The sequence below is a fragment of the Sinocyclocheilus anshuiensis genome, unplaced genomic scaffold (assembly GCF_001515605.1).
Source record: "Sinocyclocheilus anshuiensis isolate Anshui unplaced genomic scaffold, SAMN03320099.WGS_v1.1 scaffold2015, whole genome shotgun sequence".
Lineage (NCBI taxonomy): Eukaryota > Metazoa > Chordata > Actinopteri > Cypriniformes > Cyprinidae > Sinocyclocheilus > Sinocyclocheilus anshuiensis.
Window position 1 is genome coordinate 312,035 of NW_015551020.1, and position 5,706 is coordinate 317,740.

The 5,706-nt window shown below is 35.6% G+C and overlaps 2 protein-coding genes across 2 annotated transcripts in view; one reads left to right on the forward strand and one right to left on the reverse strand.

The window, feature by feature from the left end:
• The window catches only part of LOC107661088 (pyruvate carboxylase, mitochondrial-like), a 215,660-nt gene that overhangs the window by 80,747 nt on the left and 129,207 nt on the right, over positions 1–5,706 (reverse strand). The gene's annotated exons all lie outside the window — the stretch shown is intronic.
• Positions 1–5,706, forward strand: part of LOC107661089 (leucine-rich repeat and fibronectin type-III domain-containing protein 4-like) — a 28,655-nt gene that overhangs the window by 19,156 nt on the left and 3,793 nt on the right. The gene's annotated exons all lie outside the window — the stretch shown is intronic.

Here is a 5,706-nt window from a genome sequence, read left to right on the forward strand (position 1 = left end):
TACATACACATACATACAGCGGGTAAAATAAGTATTGAACACATCACCATTTTTCTCAGTAAATATATTTCTAAAGGTGCTGTTGACTTGAAATTTTCACCAGATGTCGGTAACAACCCAAGTAATCCACACTATTATATTTCATATTTCCATCATGAACTGATACAAATTAAAGGGTTAGTTCACCAAAAAATTTAAATTCTGTCATTAATTGCTCACCCTCATGTCGTTCCAAACCTGTTATTCTTCGGAAAACAAATTAAGATTTCATAGACATAGACTACCACGTTCAAGGCCCAGAAAGGTAGTAAAGACATCATTAAAATAGTCCATGTGATATCAGTGGTTCAACCTAAATTTTATGAAGCGACAAGAATACTTTTTTGTGTGTAAAGAAAACAAAAATAATGACTTTATTCAACAATTTCTTCTCGTCCGTGTCGGGCTTCAATGTGCGTTCACAAAATCTTCAGGCATGTTTACGAACACTGTTTTATGTACAGCGTGCATCTTCCTCTGCTTGTAAACAAGGTGCAGTGCATCAAGGTTCTACATCAGAACGCAGCACCACACGAATGTGTCGTGGTACTCTTGTGAACGCACGTCGAAGACTGACATGGAAGAGAAGAAAATGTTGAATGAAGTCATTATTTTTGTTTTCTTTTCGCACAAAAAGTATTCTCGTAGCTTCATAAAATCAACGTTGAACCACTGATGCCACTTGGAATATTTTACTCCTTGTCCTTACTTCCTTTCTGTGCATTGAATGTGGTAGTTGCATTGCTGTCTATGGAGGGTCAGAAAGCTCTTGGATTTCATTAAAAATATCTTAATTTGTGTTCTGAAGATGAACAAAGGTCTTACAGGTTTGGAACGACATGAGGGTGAGTTTTTTCATTTTTGCGTGGACTAACCCTTTTACCCCAATAAACCAAATTATATCTATTCACGAATAAATGTACATGTTTTAGCCGACAATTAATTAAGTAACTTGCAAGAATATCTTGTTAGTGAAATCTTAAGATCAAACATGAACTCCAAGTCTTCAACTACAACAACTGCAAAAACTGTGCCAGTGCTGTCTAGTGCTTTATCGGGTCACTGAAAATGAGTCACCACAGATGAGTCGTGTCACTGAGTTTAGTGAACCATTTTTTTTGGAAATTAACCAGACTAGCATATGTTGACTAAACCTGGATTTCAAGAATACTTCACTGAAAGTGACATTAAAGTGATGGATTGGAATTTCAATAGGGCTCAAACAACAGGCTTTTAAATATGATCTACTGTCATATTACAGGCTAATTGTTCAGAAATCCACTTATGTGCATTTAGAGTCAGCTTATATAACCCATTTAATATGACATTTAACAGCATTGTAATAATGAATATGCCATGCTCTGATTCTTGTCAGCATGAATCGTGATAATAATGAGCTTCATGTTGAACCTAAGGCAAAGGCAATCCTACTGCTTTCTCATATTATCAGTGTCTGTGGCTCTAGCAGCAGCTTCAGCCTAATCGTTGTCAGACATTTTCGGAGCATGTTCGATACATCTTGCACTTCTCCGAGACATTATCTATGGCAAGTGACATACGCCCTCTTGCTGTCTGTCCTTCATTAAGGGGCCAATAGGGAGTGAATGTGTGTATGTGGTGTGTGAGAATTACAAGCTTCTGACACCACAGACATTGAATATGACAGGGGGGCTGGCAGGGAGAGAGAGAGTCAGAAAGAGGGAATGGGAAATAAAGAAGAGGGGTGGGACAGAGATAGAGATAGAGCGTTTGACAGCGGGCTCAAGGGATAGAATAATGAAGTCTTTAAATGAGCTTAAACTGCAGTGCCAATAAGTATGTCACAACCTATCTTGCTGACGGCCACCACAACAACAGGAAGAGGAGCAGAGAGTGAAAAATCGAGAATGAGAGAGATTACAGGTAAAAGGAAAGCTTTTATCTTGGCTTTGGTTTGGTGCCTGGATGTATAGCTTTTTCTCAAGAACAAGAAACAGCAGAAAAGGTGTCTCAGTGGATACACAGAGGAAATGCAAAAAGAAAGAGGTAGATCCTGTAGAGGTAAGCAAGAGAGAAAAAGACTGACATTAACTGGGTGAGGATGGGAGGAAAGAGTGTGACAAGAAAAAGGCAGGGTTGAGTTTAGAGAATAAAAGCAGTCTGTTTATGAAGATTAAGTTAGTGGAGACAAACGATGAAAGTCTTTTCTGTCTCCTTCCCTCCATTCAGGCTCCATCCTCCTCTCTCTCTCTCTCTCTCTCTCTCTCTCTATTATTAGAGTGTTCTAATAATTGCCTGTTTCTGTGTCACCAGTTTCACAAAACATTTCCCTGTCAGTTTTTACTGCAGAATGGATGTGTATGTGTGTGTGTGTGTGTGTGTTGACGGATGACAAGGCAAAATCTGAATTTGTGCAGTTCCATCTCACAAATTAAAGGCACTAGAAGAAAAGGTCAAACTCACTCTTCTGAAATGTTACGAGTGCTGACAATCCAGAAGAAAATTTTATTGCTCAATGGCTGTTTTACTATATAGCTCAGGAGACCTAATGGAGTTCTCAATCATTTTTCAATTTCATGTATCAACTGACGAGAAAAAAAAAGACAAAAATTAGACATAAAAATTGCCATCACTTACTCTCATACTCTCTTACATCACACTCTCATGTTGCTACAAACCCCTACTTTCCTTCATCCATGGTAAACAAAAGCTTAAGATATTAAGCTAAATATCCTGACCATTTTCCCCACATTTATAAAGCTAATGCCAAAAAAGCTGTTTATCAGTGAAAACCTTGACATCCATCCCTACTGTATCTCTCCTTGAATTCAAGAGAGATGAAGCCATGTCTGATTCACATGTACAAGTATAGGCTATTTTGGGCTTCGAGTGTGACCTTATATACACACAAAAATATGTCAAAATGTTAGCATTGGTGAGTTTTCATTTAAAAGCGCTTTGTCATGTTGTAAGTGAACCTAAACAGTTGGGAAAGTTATTGATTGCTTGCCAGTATATTAGATTGGTGCATTCACATTTAAAGTGACAGCAGCCTAAAAAAACCTGTTGCTCTCTCTCATTTAAAGTTAATCAAACAACAAAATAATTCAAGAGAATCATTCACTGCTTTTCAATGAATAACTTTAGTAACTGTAATAAGATACAATGTACAGTTAATTGATACAGCGAAGACTATGCAGTTTTATTTTTACATTTGATTACTTTATTCAGTTTCTGTATAGTAGGCTATTATTTTTAGTAGGCTAAATTGTTTATTTAATTTGTATCTTTTTTTCCATTGTATTTGTCCTACTGTTTATAATTTTCTTATTTTTTTATTGTATTACTGACTGTTTTTAACTCACTATAGGTGACAGTGAAACTGCTCTAAAAGAACAGATTATAGGTCTGGTTTTGCTTAAAGTTTTGCTTAGGGCCCCCACAAGTCTAGGACCGGCAGTGGTCAAGTCAAGTCAAGTCACCTTTATTTATATAGCGCTTTTAACAATACAGATTGTGTCAAAGCAACTGAACAGCATTAATTAGGAAAATAGTGTCAATAATGCAAAATGACAATAGTAAACACAAATTTTTCAGTTAAAGACGGTTCATCATTGAATTCAGTGATGTCAACATCCAGCTCAGTTTAAATAGTATCTTTGCAATCAAGTCAACGGTATCGCTGGAAATGAAGTGGTCTGATTTGTAAACAAATTGCACTTTTTTAGTGTATCAGTTATTCATTTTCATAAATTTAGATAAATTTGGAGTGACTCACTAAGTCAAAGATTTGGTCACAACGGGTAACAGAATAAAACAAAAAAGTGAATAAAACAAATGTTTGAATAATGATGTACACAACTGTTCAAAAGTTTGAGGTCGGTATGATTATTTTAATGTTTTTGAAAAAAAGTCTCTCATGCTCTTTTTTCAGGATTCTTTGATGAACAGAAAGTTCAAAATAATTAAATAATAATTCAACAATTATTAAAAAATAATAATTTGAAATATAAACCTTTTCTAACATTGTCTTTAACTTTTGATCAATTTAATGAGTCCTTGATGAATACAAGTATTAATTTCTTAAAAAAAAAAAAACCTGACCCCCAAACTTTTGAGTGGTAGTGAACATTTTAGTCTGTTCCTCACACAAAGCTATATTTTTGAAGACAACAAATGAACCTATTTTATGATAGTTTTATATTCTGTTTGTCATTTTGGAGGTTGTCAGCCCCACCCATTCTTTTTAATAATATGGAACAGAGTGGCCAAGTTATTATTCAAAAATTCACCTTCTGCGTTCTAAAAAGGAAAGAAAGTCAAACAGGTCTGTAACAACATAAAGGTGAATAAATGATGACAGAAAAATTATATTTTGGTTGAACTATCCTTTTAATATGGATAGCATAGCTCAGATAATTTGGTCCTGTGGGAATTCAATGAGAAATATTTCAGTTCATACTGAAATCTCTGATTTCTTGGCTGAGCTCAGTTTGTGTATCAGTATCAGGCTTTACAACATTTATATTCAAAAAAGGAAAAAATTAGAAAAAAGAAGAAAATGAAACAATACAGACACCCATAAACACACTAAGACTGCTGGAGGTCACATCCACTTTGTACGGAACGCGAGCCAATACTGATCTGCCCTGTCAATATGTGGATCTAGCTTGCAACGCAGTTAGCACTGATTTGTCACCCAGAGACAGACACCTGTCACTTTCCTGCCAAGTACACTTGTCTTTCTTTATCCCTTTTCCAATGGACATCTAATTAGTTGCTATGGTGTTTTTTCCCCCTTGTTTTACATTTGTGGATCCAGTTTCAAAATAGTACAAATTCAACTGACGTGTCAAATGAATGCACCAATGCTATCATTATTGCTCTGTCATTCACACTTAGTGCACCAACTCCTCTGGATAAAAAAGGAATCACCTACACACATACTATATCTAGTGCACCTACTGTATGTGTTTTCCATGGTAATGCCTGTTTTAGCTTTATGTCCTGGTAGAGAGATGTTTACCTACTAGTGTATGGTCAGTAACTTATAAAATATGTCAGCTCCAATATACTGCCTAGGATACAGCTACTGAGACATTGTTTCATGTTTATTTTAATAGTATATCTCTTCATGTGCCTGAAAAACAACTCAACAAGGGCATGCAGAGCTACACAGAGTCTGGAAATACAAAGCTAGAAGAGGGCAGACAGAATGACCTTGAGCTGTAACTCATAATTTACAGCACAGCCGGGCTTAATAGATTCCAACCCCAATGACAGAGCAGTTCAGGCAGACAGAGTGTTTGTGTGTGTGTGTGTGTGTGTGTGTGTATGTGTGTTCGACAGAGAGAGAAAGAGTGGGAGAGAGTTTTTTTTTAACCTTATTGATTTAATAAACAAATTACGCCTGTGCATTTATATCGGTAAACAAATGTTAGATTCTCCAGTCTTAAAATAAGAACAAATCGGAGGCTAGAGTGACTTATTTTCAACTTCAAATACTTCTATCATACTTTACAGTATATCCCAGTTTAATGTGCAGAGATAGAGTATGCCAAAAAAAGTAAGTAAGCATATAATATTATATATTTATTATATATAAAATAACACTAATTTTTAAACAGGTTTCCCAAACATACCCCCATATATATATATATATATATATATGTGTGTGTGTGTGTGTGT